The sequence below is a fragment of the Medicago sativa genome, chromosome 7, assembly GCF_051527215.1.
Source record: "Medicago sativa cultivar Bolivia chromosome 7, Bolivia_mono, whole genome shotgun sequence".
Classification (NCBI taxonomy): Eukaryota; Viridiplantae; Streptophyta; class Magnoliopsida; order Fabales; family Fabaceae; genus Medicago; species Medicago sativa.
In genome coordinates, this window is record NC_140755.1 from 100,529,705 (window position 1) to 100,552,199 (window position 22,495).

At 35.8% G+C, this 22,495-nt stretch overlaps 1 pseudogene; it reads left to right on the forward strand.

Annotated features, from left to right (window-relative positions):
- The first annotated feature begins 861 nt into the window (after window positions 1-861).
- On the forward strand, window positions 862-2,206 carry LOC146911235 (uncharacterized; annotated as a pseudogene).
- The last annotated feature ends 20,289 nt before the right edge of the window (window positions 2,207-22,495 follow it).

The window sequence follows — 22,495 nt, forward strand, 5'->3', positions numbered from 1 at the left end:
TTGACAACTGAAAACTAACAAAATAAATTATCATAATGTTGGGTTTTTCGGGTGAGTCTTCACCGGGTTGGATGATTGTATTACGTCAGGAACAACCATACAAGTGAGATTGACACCACATCTTTACATAAAACCTTAAGACATTATGTATTTCGGTCATTTCACTTATATGTTGTTCAAAATCTACTCTTCCATCCAATGTATAACGTTAACTCACATTTGACACATTAACATATCCTAATCAATAATGTGACTATATGCGTCCATAATTATGTAATGTAGTCAAATAAGGTCAAAATTAAGTACAACATGTTAAAAAAGGTTGATTGGTGGTGATTTCATGAATGGAGGTTTATATTCCTTTCATCCATGAGAATAGAGAAAGGAAACTAGATAGAAAAATAAAACAAATATGAGGAAGAAAAAGATTGAACATGGGAGAAACATTAAGGTGAAAAATATGTAGGGTGTGTTTTGTCCGTGAGAATATAAAAAATAGATTGAATTATCGGTAATTATGTGGTTTTGTTGAAGGAGTTGAAGATTTTTGGGTAATTATTACAAAAAAAATAGACTTAATTAAAAAAAAAACGTCGTATCATTTTAAAATGTCTAATAAACATGTATTTGTAAATTCATCATGACACATGTACATTTTCCATTGTCACATCCCATCATAGATCATATGCGAAGGAGTTTGAAAAAATAGAGTTTGAATACAAAAATAGAATGAAAGTGAATGACATCCAAAAACAAAGTTTTACGGTAAAAAATGGTTAATTAAGTAAATGTTCCCCATAAATATTAAGATTTTTTTCAGCCCCTTGATTTTTTTTTGTATATCTGGATTTTTTGCAAAACATGAAGATCTTGGATTTTTTCCAAGAGCGGGGGATACTTTCTCCCACATTGGACACAGTTGAGCACGTAAACGAATTCCTTTTATCATTGGTTTCAGTAGACAAAAAGGATTATATCAGTTCTGATTCGGTTTGCAAATCCGACGAGAATAATGAGGTATAAAGCGTCAAGTTGTGGATTTGATAAAGAGAGCGACAAAACTTCTATGTTAAAAATTAATAATATGGGATGAGACACCAATAATGCATCTTTATTGTTTTCAGGCATTTGACCGAACCATGCGCGATATAATGTCTTATGATGGTGTCGATTATACAGACAAACCATTTGAGGATGTTTTTGTTGTTTCAGGCGGTGATTTCTGACAAATTTTGCCAGTGATAAGAAAAGGATGCAGACAAGACATACTTTCTTCATCCATCAACTCATCAAAGTTGTGGAGTCACTGTAAGGTTCTCACACTTACAACAAAAATGCGTTTACGTGCTTCAACCATTCTTGTCGAGCAAGATGAGATAAGAAAGTTTGTTGATTGGATGCTTTCAATTGGAGATGGAATAGGATCCACCAACGAGAGTGGAGAAATTAACGTACTCATTCCTGATGAGTTGTTGATAAAAGATTCCTCTGATCTGTTGCGTTCTCGGGTTGATTTTGTATATCCGAATTTTTTGCAAAACATGAAGATCTCAAATTTTTTCCAAAAGAGGGGGATACTTGCTCCCACACTGGACGCAGTTGAGCACGTAAACAAATTTCTCCTATCATTGGTTCCAGGAGACAAAAAGGAGTATATCATTTTTGATTTTGTTTGCGAATCAGACGAGAATAGTAAGGTACAAAGCGAATGGTTTACCACCGAATTCTTAAACAATATCAAGTTTTCCAATATTTCAAACCACAAGTTGAGATTTAAAGTTGGATATCCTGTTATGTTGATGAGGAACATTGACCAAGCAACTGGATTGTGCAATGGGACTAGGTTGATTGTAGACAACCTTTGGAAGAACTTTATCGGTGCAACTATTATTACCGAAAAAAATGCTAGTGAAAAAGTAATTATTCCAAGAATGAACTTATTTCCGAGTGATTTTAAACTTCCTTTCAAATTAACTACGAGACAGTTCCCGTTGGTTTTGTGTTTTGCAATGGCAATAAATAAAAGTCAGGGTTAGTCGTTGAAATCTATCTTTCCGAACCGGTTTTTACTCATGGACAGTTGTACGTCGCTGTGTCGAGAGTCACTTCCAAAAAGGGATTGAAAATGCTTATACTGGATGAAGAAAATCGCATGTGTACTGAGACCACTAATGTTATGTTCCGTGATGTTTTTCGAAATGTTTAACCGGTCATTCCTGATGACGCAGGTGGGTATGAGTTTTTTTTTCTCTTTTAAACTTCATCGTAATATATATTATTTGGATATGAATTGGTTGTTGCTACTTGCAACCATTCTAATAGTTGCGTAAAGAAAGAGTAATGGATTAGTCATGTAGATAAACTACAATTCTGCAACTAACAATTGAGATCATAATTCTTATTTCATTGTATAAAATCCATTGACATTTATTGTTGTGCAAAAAACAGGCTTAGTGATCGATTTGTTATAGATATTAATATGTTATATGGAGTAATATTTTTTATCCCTTTTTGACAATATTTTTGGTCTCATTTACCTTCAGGTGCAGCTTTTGTGCTTCAGGTGACGTGGTATCATTCAGATGTACACGGGCTGACGTTAATGGAATTTCAATGGCATTGAAATATCATTGACCAATTGCAATAGGTGCAATGCCTTCTCTTTGGTTGCGAAATTAACACTGCCCGATGCATTAAGGTGTTTATCTACTGAGACTTCGGTTTTTCCATTATCTGATAGAGCAACTCCAATATTCTCATATTCGGTTTAATTTTATTTATAATGTCAGTATCATTCTGATCTTTCTCATTTTTTCTAATGTAAGTCGTACTCTTTCAGTGACCATATTATCAACTATATGTTCTGCTTCATTTTTTTTATACAATCAGTTATATATCCGTCTTTTTTTTTTCTTTGTTCTTTGGAGCACCTATGTCTATGTGCATGCACATGACAATTTTGTAGTCCCTTTTTCAAGCCTTTTTTGTTGTGTTTTTGTTGATGGGTTATTTTATAATATGCTTAGTTAAAAAATGCGATAGATAGTTGGTGTCTTTGTCGTTGTTTGTTATACTTATTTGTTATGCGATTGAATAATTACAAATTTGTGTTGGATGTTAAGATGAATCAAGTGTATGCACGATTTTAACTTTGTATATATAAGGGTATCCACTATAGAAATTATGAAATTTGAAAGAAACTATATATAAGGGCATCTGGTAGAGACGATTCGTTGGGTAGGGACAATTAATTGTAAATGCAGTGGTAGGCCTCGAGACTCCAACACCCCCAGTTATATGCAGAACAACCAAAAAGAAAAAACAAGACTCATGTCTCCGTGATTAATTTTAGTCATTCGTGTAAAATATTCCGGCATTAAATACTAATATTTCGACGTTACATCCGTTAAATCATTCATGTTTAACAATACGAAAATCCAAATAACTATATATGCGTTGATATTTGTATATAATATGCAATCGAAAATACGACAACGATGTGTTTTATTGATATATTGTGTATAAAATAGTAAATTTGCCGTTTAATTAGATTTTATATAAAAAATAATAATAGTCGGAATTCTAGCCCGTGCTTGGCACGGGTTTCTAAGCTAGTTATGCATAATTTCTATCTTTATATGCTTAACTTGTGCCTTTAGAACACACTTTAGCATTTTCCTTAAAGATAATACGAATGACTAGTGATGCAAACAAAATGTAACATAAAATGAAATACGATTCATAAAAAGTAAAAAAAATTATTAAAGGACCGACCAAACTTAAAAGATTACATAGTTTTGCCTATCACTTGAGTATTGTGAGAAATGAAAACACAATTAATTTTATCCTTTGGATTAAAATTAACAATTAAGATTAAGTTTTAGTTAAAATAGATGTCGAGTTCTCACCGCATCCAATTTTTATTGGCTTCCATCTCGCCTTCATTCTAGGCATTTTAAGTATATGTTTGGTTGGCCGTTTGAATGGCCAAACACACGTCAAAATGCTATGAACGTGATTTACTATTGGCGTTTGGCTGGAAAAAAAACTAAAGTGTTTCTGCTCTATAGAACTGAGTCTAGTTGAAGCTCATATTTGGAGCTTCTACCGCAACTAGAGCCAATTCTAATATTTATTGGTCTGATGCAATTATAACTTTTCTCTATTACCTTTTTTGTCCTTATAAATTGTTTTCATTTATGAAGCACTTTGCTTTCATGGTCTATCATTAAATTTCATTTTGATAATTACACATTCAAAAACAATATTAATTCAATCTATCCAAAACAATATGAATTGATGATAGTCACTTATTCAGACATAAATCAATTTAAATTCAACTCACTTTTCATCAAATCAATTCTCTCACATTGAATTCAATCAAACTCAATTTTCACCGCCGCATAACTAAAAACAAACTAAAAAAAATTGATTTTGCATGGTTGTAGCCAACTTAAAGTAATATACAAGTTTATCCATCGATTAAATTAGCCATTAATAATCCACGTGAGCATAGTTTGGGGTTTGAACCATGAACACTCAACTTATTCACCTTGTAAGGTGAATTTCAACCACTAGATTACTTGAAGAAAAAAAAAAGTCATTAATAAGAAATGAAAACTTTTCCACTTCAGAAATTTGTTGTTAGACATTACTTGCATCATGTTCCTTTTCTCTAAGAATTGGAAGGTGAATGGTAAAAAAAGTCATTATACAAATTATAAAAAGAAATATATTTTGGTTTTGGGTAACGGTATGCTAATTGTTATGCACATTTTCTTTGGGAGCATTCATGTATGTACCACAAATGTGAGTGACCAAGTGCAGAGAAATTTGGAGGGTCTTCATTTGACCAACAAAAAAGTGATTATCATCACGAGGAATTCTTGGTTGGTCACGGGACCAACACATTTGCATTTGATCACAGCCAACCAAGACTTGACACCTCATTCACTACTAAATAAATAATAATAATTATAATAATAATAATTATAATAATAATAACAAAGTGAGAGAGAGAAACCGTGAAAGAACAGAAAAAAACAGAAAAGAAAGAAATGGATCCGATGCCGGAGAAGAAGGGTGCACCAGTGTTCACGTCGGACACGACGACGGCGATAACGGCGGTGAGGTAGTTGTTGAAGACGGTGGTGATGATGGACTCTGGATCCCTCATTCTGTTTCCTTCAATGTTATGCGGCAAGCATTCTACATCACCACAAGAACGCCGATTTCCACTGCCAGAATTTTAGAGCTCCGCATCCGTCTCTTTTTCGACCATCATGTTGGCGCCGTTGGTTTTCCCCAGAATTGTGACTTCTTAATGTTTGAATTTGTGTTAATTTGTTTTTCGGTTGATATTAGTCTGGGTTCGAGTTCAGAGAGGTGAGTGATCAGGGCAGCGAAAGAGGCAGATTTCCATGGTGGTGGATATCATAATTTTTTTTGTTGTGGAAGAGATAATCTTCCATGGTGGGATTGTTGCTGTGTGTTGCAAATTGAAGTGGTTAATCGTCTCCAGAATAAAATTTGACGTCGTCGCCAGCGAATTCGTCGTTATTGTTTCCGGCATGGCAAATTGGCAATGATTGTACTAACTTCCATGATATTCTCCCTCGTTGCTGTGCTTCCTATCCCATTCTCTCTGTTTTTTTTTCTTCTTTTCTTTCACGGTTTCTCTCTCTCGCTTTGTTATTACTCCCTCCGTTTCAAAATGAGTGTCGCTTTAGCAAAAAAAAATTGTTTCAAAATGAATGTCACTTTCAGTTTCCAATGCAATAATAACTTTTTCTTTTCAATTATACCCTCCAATTAATACTCTGCACGCTACTTCCAAAATATTACTTTTAAAACTAACCAATAGTTAATAAGGATAATTTGGTAAAATAACAATTCTCTTTCTTTTAATCATTGCATTTCTTAATATGTGTGTAAACACCTAAAACGACATTCATTTTGAAACGGAGGGAGTATTATTATAATTATTATTATTATTTATTTAGTAGTGAATGAGGTGTCAAGTCTTGGTTGGCTGTGATCAAATGCAAATGTGTTGCTTGCCGCATAACATTGAAGGAAACAGAATGAGGGATCCAGAGTCCATCATCACCACCGTCTTCAACAACTACCTCACCGCCGTTATCGCCGTCGTCGTGTCCGACGTGAACACTGGTGCACCCTTCTTCTCCGGCATCGGATCCATTTCTTTCTTTTCTGTTTTTTTCTGTTCTTTCACGGTTTCTCTCTCTCACTTTGTTATTATTATTATAATTATTATTATTATAATTATTATTATTTATTTAGTAGTGAATGAGGTGTCAAGTCTTGGTTGGCTGTGATCAAATGCAAATGTGTTGGTCCCGTGACCAACCAAGAATTCCTCTATGATCACACCATGAAGAATTTGAATCTCTGTCCTGTACGTGGGTTGCCGGCGTGAATTTCACGTGGACGGGTGAAATTCACGTGACTCATTCATTCTATCTTGACTTTACCTTTCTTTGTTTGCTAAGATGTGACTCATTCATTATTCCTGTCCAAAATAAAATGTGTCACATTGTTTTCTGGTCTTGTTCCGACTTCATTTAGCCTTCGATTTACTTGAGTTAATAAAATACAATTAAATAACAAATGAATTTAATACCCTAAAAAAAAGGTTTAATTATCTATATATTTCTATAGTTTAAAAAAATAAAATAAAGAGGTTTTAGAATTAAAAAGTCCCTGTAAACATACAGCTGGAAGTTGGATTTGGATTAGACACATTTTACCAAAAAAATAAAGTTATTTATGGATATTACCAGGAATGTTTTCTAATAATAATGTATCGTCTTTACTTTAATTTGTTCATAGTTAGATTTTGAAGGAGGTGTCATTCATTTTTAACGGCATAGATTTTTTGTTGGGAAGAAGGGTAAAAAAATGTTAGCTTACCACCATTTGGTTACTGTTTGGTGAGTAACAAATACAAGGAATAAACTATTGTTTATGTGAGTCACCTTAGCGGGGTAATAGTGTGCCTTATGTAACGCCCTCCTTTTTATTTAATTATTTTAATTAGTTTTAGAATATATTTATATATTTATATGATGTATATGAGGGATATATGATTTGTTGAGATTAGATATCTTTTTATAATTTAGTTAATATATTTTGTTGAGTGATATTTTGTTATGTTATATGTTGGTATTTACTAGCATAATATATTTGTTAATTGTTATAGATATATATTTGTTATTTGGTGTATTATTATATATTTAGTAGAGAAATATTATTTATTAGAATATGAGGATTATTAGTGTGAGTGGATTTGGGGGTTAGAATAGAAATAAGAGTAAGTTGTTGGGCCTAAATAGATTTGGGAAGAATATTTTAGTATTATAAATAGAGAAGCTTAGGTTAGAAAGAGTTTACCCTAAAACCGCCTTTTTGGAAAAGAGGAGAACAAGAAAGAAGAGAAGAGAAGAGAAAAGTCAAGAGAAAAGGAGAATACCTTAGGAAAGAAGAACGATGTTGTTGATTCAGGAATTAATCTAAGGTGAGGGTGAGACTATCTTGCATTAATATTAAGTTGTTAAATCATTAGATTACATCTAACAAGTTGGGGAGAGTTTGTGAGAATTTGAGAATTGGGGTTTTGAGAGAGATTTGATGAATAGATGATGAAAACTTGTTGAATTGATGTAGAAATTGTGTACAGACCTTAGATAATCCATAGGATGATTATTGGAAGTAGTTTTGAGGTTAGCACCATGAGATTAGGTGAAACTTGAAGAAAATCTGCATTCAGCCCGAATTTTGATATTAAAACTGGAATTGATTGGTGCCGAATTGGTCTTAGGTGTAAACACGAAAGTTGTAGGTATTGATGTTAGCTTTCTAATGCCGTTGGTCTCACGTCAAAACGATATATAGAACTTGAGTTATGGTCAAATTACTGCACGTAGGTCACAGTAAATTTTTATGGACTTTCAGCACAACTTTTCCGAATTTAAAATAAAAACTGGTACTGATCGGTACAGAATTGGTCTTAGGCGTAAACATGAAAGTTTTAGATAATTTTGTTAGATTTCCAGTGGCTTTGGTTTGACGTGAAAATGATGTTTGGTCTTTGAGTTATGATGAAAATACTACAGGGAGGTCTTAGCGAAATTGTACGGTGACAGTCTTCTCTGTTTCATGTTTTTGCGTTTTGTTCATATGTTTCTGTTTTGAATTGATCTTTGTTGTAAACATGAAAGTTGTTGATATTTGTGATATCTTTCGAATAGCTTTGGTTTGACATGAAAATATGTTGTGGATAATTTATTATGTTTTTACAAAGATACTTAGTTATATGAAGTTGTTTATGATTGATGAATATGATGTTTTAAGATGTTGTTTATTATCATTTGATATTGTTATATTATGATATGACATGAATTATTTATGTGATCCATATGTTGTTAAGATGTTAAGACGTTAAGATGATAAGAGTTGTCAAGTCGTCGAGTCGTTATGAAGTCATCAAGTTGTTAAGATGTTATGTTGTCAAGATGTCAAGATGTTAGGATGTCATAGGTGTTCATGAAGTTTCTAAGACGTAAGATGTTGAGTCCATGTATAAGTCGGTCTAAGTTGTCATGATTTAAGAAGTTGTCCATTTTAATGGAATTGTATAAGATATTCACGTTGTTGTCCAAGTTGTAGGAAGATTGTGACGTTGCATAGTCAGTGATGGGGGCTTAATGCCCGACAGGTTCTTTATGACCTTAGCGATGGGGGCTTAATGCCCGACAGGTCCAAATATGACCTTAGCGAAGGGGGCTTAATGCCCTGGTGGTACCACATGCATGTTGAAGTTGTCTGAGTTGATGTTGAAGTTGTCTAAGTTGTTGTTGAAGTTGTCTAAGTTGCCGTTGAAGTTGTAGTTGCATTGTAGAGTCGTCATAACTTATATTTAATGATGATTTAATGATGATATTCGATGATGGTATTTGATTGTGATTATGATTTAATGATGATGTAGTTTATGAAGTTGATTATTGAACTTGGTTATGAAGTTGTTTTCGATAAATGCTATGTTTTGATAATGACACTTATGTGAATTATATGATGATGCTTACGATTATATTTGATGTTAGATATTGATGCTTATGATCATGAGTTATAAGATGTTTTATGAATAATAATTGAGATTACTTGATGAAGTATATGACTAATGTAAGAAGGATAATGACACTAGTTAAGGAAGTTTAAGTTATGAGATATGATTAATGAATTATAAGATGTTTAAGTTGTTGAATGTACTTTATATGATTTATATGCTTAATATTATTGTTTGAGAAATCTCACCCCTCTGCTTGGAAATGTTGCTCTTCGTATGGGTAACTTGCAGGTAACCAGGATTAGTTGCGGTCGTGAGTGGACTCCTCACAAGTGTGTCTTAGGTTCTCTGATACGTAACAGGATGGGATTATGTCTTCTATTTCTATTCCTTACGTATTACTTATGGATTTTTATGAATAAATGTTGAACAAGACTTATGAGATTTTTATGTTGAGGCCTGCGTGCCAAAGATTATTTTTATTGTTGAACTAATTTCCGCTGCAAAGTTTTGAATTACTTATGTTAAATGATTTTGAAAAATAAATTGTTATTTATTCAGTTTATGAATTTTTAAGAAGTGTAGCATTCCGTTTAAAGTTGAAAAACTCTGATTTATTTATGAAATTTTCACGTTGGGAAAACGGGGTGTTACACCTTACATTAGTATCACTTGTGAACTTCAATAGTTTATTTCCAAGCTCGAAGTGTTTTTCACACATTCTCCAACTTGGAGCTTGTGAGGGGTGTTTGGATTAAAAAAACAAAGTTATTATTGATTAAAATATATTTATTTCATGCTCAAGGTCGGTCTTAAGATTCTTTGTCTTTGATGAATCAATAAAGTTGTCATACTCATATTGTGTTTTTACTTTCTCTTTATATTTTTGGTTGTCGTATCAATTGTCTCATAAATGGTTGTTCAAATATCATACCTCCACTAAAACTAATAAATTTTGGTGTCCATAAAAAATTCGATGAGACGTGGAAATGACTAATTCAACAACTCATGAGTACACCTTATATGAATATATCCACATGCATGCATGTCACAAATTATGATATGGGAAAACATCACAATTTACAATCATATAAATGAGGCGGACACCACATTTTAACCCAAAATCTTAAGACATTAAGTTTATGGATTCTCTCACTAGACTCCCTTATAAAGTGTTCAACATCAACTATTTTATCTAACGTGAAACTCTTACTCAAACTTAATATATCAATAGAATTTTTGTTTTTGTTTCACAGGTTATGAGTATTTTAGTTATCCTAGTCTGCACAAATGCTGGCAAATATTTACTTTCAGGAATTGTTTAGACCCAACGAAAGGTTATCTTGAGTCTTGACAGAACTTGAACAAAAACAAAAGATAATGCTAATAATGGTAGTTTGAATGATTGAAAAGCATAGCAAGCCTGATAGTAATTAATTTTGTTTTCGGCCTCGGTGCCTCATTTACGCACATTAGTGTCTGCTAGACTGCTCCTACTCAGCAATCTGAACTTATGTTGCAGGGACTCATCTAGCATGAGAAGAATTTTAATATATCGTCTCTTTTTATCAGAGCAGAAACACATAGGAGGTTGTTGGAAGCAACCGATCAGCCTCTTTTTTATCATTATTACTATAATCTATGGTGCCTAAGAAATAATAAACACAACATTTCAGATAATATAGCGTGGGCAGATAGAGAAGTACCACCATATTTAGAAATTAGAATTGATACATTTGAAGAAGAAAAAACGATATTTTGTTATGCATCTACCTACCATATAACACCTAAGATTGTCGAGAGTATGAGCACTTAAAATTGTATTATATTTCTTCATAATTGCTCAGAAGAATTCGAAAAAGAAATCAAGTATATTAAAGAACTCATAATGTTGAGAGTCCCATTGAGTAAAAAAACAACTTGGATGCATCATCAAACAACCCACAGGCCACAATTGCAGTACATGTCAACCAAAGAGTTGTTCACATAAACCAAGAGAAATCAAACCACGCTTAACAATATTCCCATGTACATGATGTTGGAACAAAATGTGTTTAACAATGAACCTTAAAGAGTTTTGATGATAACAAGGTATTAAAAATTGTAAATTGGACTAGCTAATATTTGTTCAAGTGTACAGGACCATAATTATAAAGTTACATCATCATTGGTTCTGAATGAGCAAATAAAGAGCTATGGAAACAACAAAAATTTGAAGCTTGGACGCTCCTGAAGGCAACTCGCTACTGAAGAGAAAAAGCGCTCCTGAAGTCAAGTTGCTCCTGAAGAAATAGCGCTCCTGAAGTAAGCTGCTCCTGAAGAATAGTGCTCCTGAAGACGAGAGGTCCAGAAGCCACATCATCAGAAGCTGCATCATCAGAAGCTGCAGAAGTCATCTCATCAGAAGCTGCATCATCAGAAGCTGTATCATCAGAAGCTGCCTCATCAGAAGCCATTTCACCAGAAGCTGAATATCAACTGGATTTGCAAAGAATCAAGAATTGAAGATTTATCATTGCAAAAGCTGTCTATTGGATTCGAAAACACAAACAAAGGATTAGTGGAGATTGCAACGGTCATTTCAAAGGTGTTTGAAGGCGTGTGTTTGCAATTTGGACGAAAGCGTTGACATTGTACTTTGTACGAATTGTACAACCACGTTCTCCACTACTCTGTTTTGTGTCTGCGCTTCAAGACAAGAAAACAGCTCCAGAATACGGTCTCGCCTGCATAGATGTTCCTTTGGATAAGGAATGGTTTTCAAATTTGTTCTTCATAGGACAACAACCAAATCAGGCAAAAGATCATTGGTGAAAGATCAAGCTTCAACAACGACTCTTTGGTGTGCTGGCAATTTCACAACGTCTCTTTCACACCTCTATATAAAGGAGTGAAGACCTAGAGAATTGGAAATGCAAGAACGCTGAACGAAAGACTCACAAGATTTTCACAAGTACCAAACCTCTGCTGAAATTGTTCTGCATTCACTTAGAATTTCTGTGTCTCAAAGTCATATCTTAGAAATTCTTAAGTCCATTGAGTCTGTATCTGATTTGTATTGTGAGCACCTCTGATTGTATATCAAGTGTTCAAACTTAAACAATTTTCTGTGTAATTTTGTTTAGTTAGGAAGTCTCTTGCAGTTGTGCTTGAGCAGGAAGTCTCTTGATTGTGTTCTTGAGCAAAGGAAGTCTCTTGCTTGTGTGCTTGAGCATTGGAAGTCTCTTGCTTGTGTGCTTGAGCATTTGTAATCAGATATTACTCATAGTGAAATCTCCTTGGAAGTGCAAGGGGGACTGGACTACTTCCGGATTGTGGAAGGAACCAGTATAATTGCTTTGTGTCGTTCTTCTTCTCTCTCTCTGTTTTATTCCGCTGCATTTAGATTCTGATCATCACTTCAGAAGCTGTCTCACTTAGCTTCTGATCAGTGTATTCAGTTGCTTAGAGAAACGAAGAATTTTTAAAAACACAATTCAACCCCCCCTTCTTGTGTTTTTCTCACCTTCAATTGGTATCTAGAGCCCTGGTCTGTTGTGTAACACTTAACCGTGCAACAGTCAAAGATCTGAGAAAAACATGACTACTCCTCCTCCTAATGGTTCTGGTTCTAGTGATACTGGCTATAAAAATGTCTCACATGATTATAGCGATAGTAAGAAAACCAGTGTTGGAAAAGTTCCAAAGTTCAATGGAGATGCTGAAGAGTTCTCTTGGTGGAAGACCAACTTTTACAGTTACATCATGAGCCTTGATGAAGAATTATGGGATATTCTGGAAGATGGTGTTGGTGATTTGGTCCTTGATGAAGAAGGAGCTGCTGTGGATAGAAAGAAACATACTCCAGAACTGAGGAAACTTTACAAGAAGCATCATATTATCAGAGGAGCTCTTGTCACTGCCATACCCAAAGCAGAATACATGAAGATGAGTGACAAATCCACTGCTAAAGCTATGTTTGCTTCTCTCTGTTCAAATTATGAAGGGAGCAAGAAGGTCAAAGAAGCAAAGGCTCTCCTGCTTGTACATCAGTATGAGTTATTCAAGATGAAGGATGATGAAACTATTGAGGAGATGTACTCAAGGTTTCAAACCTTAGTTTCTGGGCTACAGATTCTAAAGAAGAGCTATGTTGCTTCTGATCATGTAAGCAAGATTCTCAGAAGCTTACCTGCCAGATGGAGACCAAAAGTGACTGCCATTGAGGAAGCTAAAGATTTAAACATTTTAAGTGTCGAAGATCTTGTTAGTTCTCTCAAAGTTCATGAGTTAAGTCTTAATGAACATGAGCCTACTAAGAAGAGTAAATCAATAGCTCTTCCATCCAAAGGCAAGTCATCAAAAGCTCTCAAAGTGGTTGAATCTGAAGAGGAAGAACAGTCAAGTTCAGATTCTGAACCAGATGCTGCTGAAATGGCCATGCTCTCAAACAGACTTCAATATCTGGCCAAGAAGAACAGAAAGTTTCTCTCCAGAAGGGGTAACTCCAGAAGCTCAAAGAAAGAAGATCAGAAGGGATGCTTCAACTGTAAGAAGCCTGGACACTTCATTGCTGAATGCCCTGATCTTCAAAGAGAAAAGTCAAAGGACAAGTCAAAGAGGCCTACATTCAAACCAAGCAAATTCAAGAAGCAGATTAAGCAGAGTTTAATGGCAACCTGGGATGATTTGGGTAGTGAATCTGGATCTGATAAAGAGGAAGCTGATGAAGATGCAAAGGTAGCTGTTGGGTTGGTAGCAACAGCAACTTCAGAAGTTGGATCAGATTCAGACTCAGAAGATGAAAATGAGGTATGTCTAAGAGCAGTGCCAAAGCAAAGATCATGGTACCTAGACAGTGGTTGCTCAAGACACATGACAGGAGACAAGTCCATGTTCCTCAGCCTAACAATGAAAGAGGGAGGAAATGTGAAATTTGGAGGCAACCAGTCAGGCAAGATCATAGGTACAGGAACTATTGGTAATTCCTCTACCTCAATTAATAATGTATGGTTGGTAGATGGTCTTGAACATAACCTTTTGAGCATTAGTCAATTTTGTGATAATGGTTATGATGTGCTTTTTGAAAAACCCAACTGTACAGTAATCAACAAGGAAGACAAATCCATTGTGTTCAAGGGAAAGAGAGTTGACAATGTCTATAAAATCAATTTTTCTGAACTGGCTGATCAGAAGGTGATTTGCCTACTATCAGTGAATGATAAGAAATGGATGTGGCACAGAAGGTTGGGACATGCTAACTGGAGATTAATCTCTAAGCTTAGTAAGTTACAACTTGTGAAAGGGCTACCAGACATTGACTATCATTCAGATGCACTCTGTGGTGCATGTCAGAGAGGGAAAATTGTGAAATCATCTTTTAAAACCAAAGACATTGTTTCAACCTCAAGACCTTTAGAATTACTCCATATTGATTTATTTGGACCAGTGAGTACTGCATCCTTATATGGAAGTAGATATGGATTAGTCATTGTTGATGATTACAGCAGATGGACTTGGGTGAAATTCATTAAGAGTAAAGATGTTGCGTGTGATGTATTCAGTAGCTTCTGCACTCAAATTCAATCTGAAAAAGAATCAAAAATTTTGAAAGTCAGAAGTGATCATGGTGGAGAATTTGAAAATGAGCCATTTGAAGCTTTTTGTGAAAAACATGGAATTTTCCATGAATTCTCTTCTCCTAGAACACCACAACAAAATGGGGTTGTAGAGAGAAAGAATAGAACTTTACAAGAAATGGCCAGAACCATGATTCATGAAAACAATTTACCAAAACATTTTTGGGCAGAAGCAGCGAATACAGCATGCTATGTTCAAAACAGGATCTATATTAGACCTATTTTGGAGAAAACAGCATATGAACTCTTTAAAGGAAGAAAGCCCAATATCTCTTACTTTCATCAATTTGGATGTACATGTTACATTCTGAACAACAAGCTCTACCTAAAGAAATTTGATGCCAAGGCCCAAAGAGGAATCTTCTTAGGTTACTCTGAAAGGTCAAAGGCATACAGGGTGTATAATTCAGAAACACTCTGTGTTGAAGAATCTATGCACGTTAAATTTGATGACAAGGAGCTTGAAGATAAAACTTCAAAGCAAGGTGAAAGTTTTGCAGAGATACAGGTTCCTGAAGCTACTCCAGAACCTGATCAGATAGCTGAGTCTGAAGATAGTCCAGAAGCTGAACCCACATCAGAAGCACAAGATGAAGCTGCTTCTGATGAAGCACAAGATGGCTCACATCAAGAAGATCCTCCCAGAAACACATTCAAACACAAGTCTTCACATCCTGAGGAGCTAATCATTGGAAACAAAGATAGTCCAAGAAGAACAAGATCACATTTCAGACAAGAAGAATCAATGATTGGACTAATCTCAATGATTGAACCCACAACAGTTGATGAAGCACTTTCAGATGATGGATGGATCCTAGCTATGCAAGAAGAGTTGAATCAATTTCAAAGAAATGATGTGTGGGATCTGGTACCCAAACCTCAGCACAAGAACATTATTGGAACAAAATGGGTATTCAGAAACAAGCTGAACGAGCAAGGTGAAGTAACAAGAAACAAAGCCAGACTTGTTGCACAAGGGTATAGTCAACAAGAAGGCATTGATTACACTGAAACGTTTGCTCCAGTTGCAAGATTGGAAGCAATCAGGTTACTCCTTTCCTATGCAGTTAATCATGGCATAATATTATATCAGATGGATGTCAAGAGTGCATTTCTCAATGGTGTCATAGAAGAAGAAGTGTATGTTAAGCAACCTCCTGGATTTGAGGATATTAAATATCCTGACCATGTTTTTAAGCTGAAGAAATCACTATATGGCTTGAAACAAGCTCCCAGAGCTTGGTATGATAGACTAAGTAATTTCTTAATCAAAAATGATTTTAAGAGAGGACAGGTTGACACTACACTCTTCAGAAGGACCCTTGGGAAAGATATTCTTGTTGTACAAATATATGTTGATGATATAATATTTGGTTCTACTAATGCATCTCTTTGCAAGGAATTTTCTAAGTTAATGCAGGATGAATTTGAAATGAGCATGATGGGAGAGCTGAAGTTCTTCCTAGGCATTCAAATCAATCAATGCAAAGATGGAGTCTATGTTCATCAATCAAAGTACACAAAGGAGCTTCTGAAGAAGTTCAAACTTGAAGATTGTAAAGTGATGAACACTCCAATGCATCCTACGTGCAACCTGAGCAAAGAAGATGAAGGAGCTAAAGTAGATCAGAAGCTGTATAGAGGTATGATTGGTTCTTTGTTATACCTCACTGCATCTAGGCCAGACATTTTATTCAGTGTATGCTTGTGTGCAAGATTCCAATCAGATCCTAGAGAATCTCATATGACTGCTGTCAAGAGAATCTTCAGGTATTTGAAGGGAACAACTAATCTTGGACTCCTTTATAGGAAATCCTTAGATTACAAGCTAATTGGATTCTGTGATGCTGATTATGCTGGTGATAGGATTGAAAGAAAGTCAACCAGTGGCAATTGTCAATTTCTGGGTGATAATCTTATATCCTGGGCTAGCAAAAGACAAACAACTATTGCTATGTCTACAGCAGAAGCAGAATACATTTCAGCTGCAAGTTGTTGTACACAACTACTTTGGATGAAACATCAGTTGGAAGATTATCAGATAACTGCTAACAGTATTCCCATTTATTGTGATAATACTGCTGCTATTTGTTTGTCTAAAAATCCAATTTTGCATTCAAGAGCGAAGCACATTGAAATCAAACATCATTTTATCAGAGATTATGTTCAAAAAGGAATTTTAGATATACAATTCATTGATACTGAAAATCAATGGGCTGATATATTTACTAAGCCTTTAACTGTTGAAAGATTTGATTTTATAAAGAAAAATTTGAACATGCACTTCGTGTCTGATTAAATGTTTGCTTGCTCCTGAATAGGATTTTAGGTTCTGAAGTTAGTTCAGAAGCGGTGGTCCATCAGAAGCTCTTTATTGAGGTTCTGAGGAAAACTCGCTTCTGATGATGACATCAGCATCTGAAGTCCAGAAGCTGGATTTGTTGCTTCTGAATAGTTGAATTAGTGGAAACGTTGGGAGTTACTTTTTAAAGTAACTTCTGGCCCACTAACTTGGTAGTTACTCTGTGAACTTCTTACGTGGCCTGTATGTGTTGGTGTATAACTAAAAAGGGCAATGATGATTTAATAGCTTTGAAAGTACTTTTCACGCGCCCCCAATTTTGTCATTAATATTATGTTTGTTTGTCTCTTTTGAATTGCAATCGTTTTACTTTTAACACTTTGTCAATTCACACACTACTCACTCACAACAAACACATTTGCTCTCAAACCCCTTGCGAAGTAAGCGCATTCTCTCAACCTTAGAACCCTAAAATCTTCATCTTCTTCAAATCTTCGACAATCATCAAATGGCATCATCAAGCTCGCAACAAAAAGATTCAGTATCTACTTCACGAATGGTACCTGAATATGACTACAGAGGAAGAAGCATGAAATTGGAAGAATGGGATTTGCAGGTTCAGATAGAGAATCCAGTGGACTTTGATTCTCTGAATTTTCATAGGTGTTCAATCAGAAGCTACTATGAAGAGCAAGGACTCTTGGATTATTTCAGAATGTTGAATGGACCAACATATGAAGCTCTGGTTAGACACTTCTGGGTAAGAGCAAAAGTTTACAACAAAGCGGCATCCTTAGCGGAGGAAAGTCAGATGGTGCTAATGTATCCTGAATTAGAAGGAAAAACTAGAGAAGAAATGGGTCTTGCTCCATTTATTGAAGATGAAATCAGGTCCAGCATCTGTGGTATTCCATTAAGAATTGCACAATGGCACATAGAGTATGTTCTCAAGGCTGCAGCCTCTGGATACTACTCTAGAATTGATCTTTCAGATGCTGCTGAAAAACGCATTTGGAAAAAGCAAGCCAACTTGGTGATATACAATTCTGAGAAGGAGAAGAAATATGCTGAATTGAGCATGGAAACTAAGATGCTTCTGAAGATTCAGAATGAGAACCTGTTTCCAAGTGGTGACTGTGTGAAACCAAACCTAGCTCAGAAGGTCCTTCTCCAGCACTTCATCAAGAAGGAAAAGGTGAATATGCCCAAATACATGTTCAAGTACTTGGTAGAGTGTTTGAAACAGAGTCAGCTACTGGATAAACCCTGGGTTCCTTATGGAAGACTACTCTCAGAGATATTCTATCAAGGAGGTATCTTGGACAGTCTCAGTCAATCACAAGGCTTCACAGATCAGCTACTTGACACAAAAGCTGGAAAATTCATTAATGCTCATACTCTCTTGAATATGAAGCTAATCAGTGAAGTCACCAAACTTCAAACTGATTTAAGTGAATCTCTTGTTAAGTCTGATCTTATGAAGGACTTTCCACCCATCTGCAAGAAGGATCCCATTGAAGTGCAGATGTACTATATCAAGGAACATTTTGAGGCAACCAATGAGAGAATCAGATTAGAAGATATCCCAGAGGAAATGTATGGTGGTGCTTTGCCACGAGCCAGAGGCAGAAAGTCAAAAAGGAAGATGACTGCAGAGCAATATCTAGAGGTTGAACAACCTGCTAAAAAGGCAAAAGTTGCTGCTGACAAGCTCAAAATTGGTAGTTCATCAGTACCTTCTATTGAAGAAGCCATTGAAGACATGGACTCCAGGATGATCATGGGTGTTGACATTTCTCTTGATCAACCTGCTATACCAAAGAGAAAGAGAAAGCCAGCTTTGAGGAGAACCAAGGATTTTCCTCATATCACCTTAAGAGCTCAAGCTGCTTCTGATTTGAAGTTAAAAGAGTTACAAGAGAAGAAAGCAGCCGCTGAAAAAGTTCTGGAAATTGCTGCTGAGCTACAAGAGTCTGTAGTTTCAGAAGCCAAGCAACTGTTGCAGATGTCCAGTGAATCTGCTAAAGAGGATTCTGATCCTGAACCAGAAAAGGTAATTAATATATCATCAGATTCCGCATCCGCATCATTATCAGATTCTGATGATTCTGATGATGATGTACCCCTAGCTCAACTGTTTCAAAAACCAGTAAAAAGCCAATCAACATCAACCAAAACCAATGATAAGCCCTCTTCGTCAACTTCTTATGAACCAGTTGGCCACATAATTAATGAGAAGTTAGCTGAACTGGCTGAGCAGAGAGAAAGAGTCATTGATTCTATCTTTCGCCTTAACCCTCAACCCCTTTGCATTCAACCTCTCAACATGATTCCTCCTGAAAATGTTGAGTCCACCTCAGAAAAAGCCTCTGAAACAACTCCAGAAGCAGCTGCTTCTGGAAATGTTGTTTCAGAAAACCCCCATCAACAAACACCTGAACCACAAAAACCCACAACACCCCCACAATCACCAATAGCCATCATTGACCCCCAACTCAACAATCAAACAACAACTTCACCACAACAACCATCAAATGAAACCGAACCTCAACCTTTACCTGAACACTCTCCTGAACCAACTCCTATGGATGTTGACATCCACCCACAAACATCCTGGAATCTGGATATATTAATTCTGAGCTTCTGACAATCTTGAGTCAGATGCACAATCTGGTGGATCAAAGAAGGACAATTGATCTCACAGGTGCATATGAAGACTCCTGGGCATCTCTTCAGAACCGGGCAGCTGGGCTCGTTGAAGAAATCAAGGCCAAATGCATCAGAGTCAAGCAAGCTTCAGTCAGAAGGGTAATGGAACATGTGAATCAGAGTCTGAGAGTAAGAAGCTCTACATTGCTCCTGGCAAACCAGCCTTTCTTCTTTGAAACGGATTACTTGACCAGAGAAGCAAGGCTGTGTAAGCTTCTGAAGAAACAGATGGCACAGCAGCAGCAAGAAGCTAAAGAAAGGGAACAAGCTCTTCTTCAGAGGCAACAACAACTTGAAGAACTGTTGAAGAAGAAGATTGAAGAAATGGAAGAGATGAAGAAACAACAACAAACCAACCCTTAGTTGCACACCCTTGTGTTTTTCTTTGTTTGTTGTTTGTTTTAAAATTTCTTAGTCCTTATTTCTTTTGCTTCTGAATGCTTACTGATTCTGACTGTTTAGCTGCTTCTGACAATTGAATATACATAATTTTTGCTCTGATTTATTTAGTTCTTTGCTTAGTATACTCTCTCATGTTTGAGTTTTTCTCATATCTTTTTGTCTTTTATGCTTAAATTTATTTTAATTTTTTTTGATAATGACAAAAGGGGGAGTATATGTGACAAGTATTTAAAGGCTCTGAGCCCCATAAATGACATTTGAATTTTTGAAAAACTTCTATCATTTTTTTACCTTATTGGTATAGGCTATGAACGAAAGAAGGAGTATCAAAATTCAAGTAAATTTAATTGAACCATTCTTCTTATCTATAAGTTAATTCTTTCAATGATTCAATTTTGGTCTTAAGCTCTGATAATTTTATTGCGCTAAAAATGAATTTAATTAACCTGGATAGAACTTAGGGGGAGCTTACAAACCTCACCTTAAAGACTATCAGACTCAGGGGGAGTTTGAGCTTACAAACCTCAGATTCTGAGCTTACAAACCTCAGAACCCCAAAGTCAACTTGTTAATTAGATTAACAACAATTGATCAATTTTAAATACTTTTGTTTGTCATCATCAAAAAGGGGGAGATTGTTGGAACAAAATGTGTTTAACAATGAACCTTAAAGAGTTTTGATGATAACAAGGTATTAAAAATTGTAAATTGGACTAGCTAATATTTGTTCAAGTGTACAGGACCATAATTATAAAGTTACATCATCATTGGTTCTGAATGAGCAAATAAAGAGCTATGGAAACAACAAAAATTTGAAGCTTGGACGCTCCTGAAGGCAACTCGCTACTGAAGAGAAAAAGCGCTCCTGAAGTCAAGTTGCTCCTGAAGAAATAGCGCTCCTGAAGTAAGCTGCTCCTGAAGAATAGTGCTCCTGAAGACGAGAGGTCCAGAAGCCACATCATCAGAAGCTGCATCATCAGAAGCTGCAGAAGTCATCTCATCAGAAGCTGCATCATCAGAAGCTGCAGAAGTCATCTCATCAGAAGCTGCATCATCAGAAGCTGTATCATCAGAAGCTGCCTCATCAGAAGCCATTTCACCAGAAGCTGAATATCAACTGGATTTGCAAAGAATCAAGAATTGAAGATTTATCATTGCAAAAGCTGTCTATTGGATTCGAAAACACAAACAAAGGATTAGTGGAGATTGCAACGGTCATTTCAAAGGTGTTTGAAGGCGTGTGTTTGCAATTTGGACGAAAGCGTTGACATTGTACTTTGTACGAATTGTACAACCACGTTCTCCACTACTCTGTTTTGTGTCTGCGCTTCAAGACAAGAAAACAGCTCCAGAATACGGTCTCGCCTGCATAGATGTTCCTTTGGATAAGGAATGGTTTTCAAATTTGTTCTTCATAGGACAACAACCAAATCAGGCAAAAGATCATTGGTGAAAGATCAAGCTTCAACAACGACTCTTTGGTGTGCTGGCAATTTCACAACGTCTCTTTCACACCTCTATATAAAGGAGTGAAGACCTAGAGAATTGGAAATGCAAGAACGCTGAACGAAAGACTCACAAGATTTTCACAAGTACCAAACCTCTGCTGAAATTGTTCTGCATTCACTTAGAATTTCTGTGTCTCAAAGTCATATCTTAGAAATTCTTAAGTCCATTGAGTCTGTATCTGATTTGTATTGTGAGCACCTCTGATTGTATATCAAGTGTTCAAACTTAAACAATTTTCTGTGTAATTTTGTTTAGTTAGGAAGTCTCTTGCAGTTGTGCTTGAGCAGGAAGTCTCTTGATTGTGTTCTTGAGCAAAGGAAGTCTCTTGCTTGTGTGCTTGAGCATTGGAAGTCTCTTGCTTGTGTGCTTGAGCATTTGTAATCAGATATTACTCATAGTGAAATCTCCTTGGAAGTGCAAGGGGGACTGGACTACTTCCGGATTGTGGAAGGAACCAGTATAATTGCTTTGTGTCGTTCTTCTTCTCTCTCTCTGTTTTATTCCGCTGCATTTAGATTCTGATCATCACTTCAGAAGCTGTCTCACTTAGCTTCTGATCAGTGTATTCAGTTGCTTAGAGAAACGAAGAATTTTTAAAAACACAATTCAACCCCCCCCTTCTTGTGTTTTTCTCACCTTCACATGAATCCCAAAGTCATGATAAAAAACACCAGCACATTACAAGCACTCCACACGCTCGAAAAGGTTACTTGATCATGATCAAGAGAATCATGATGAACAACCTGCCTAAAAACTCCAATAGCATGACCATACAACTTATTTTCCAAAAACCCAACCATCATAGCATTCCAAGAAACAAGGTCTCGGTGTGACATTTCATCGAACACCTTCTCCACAAAAAACATACAA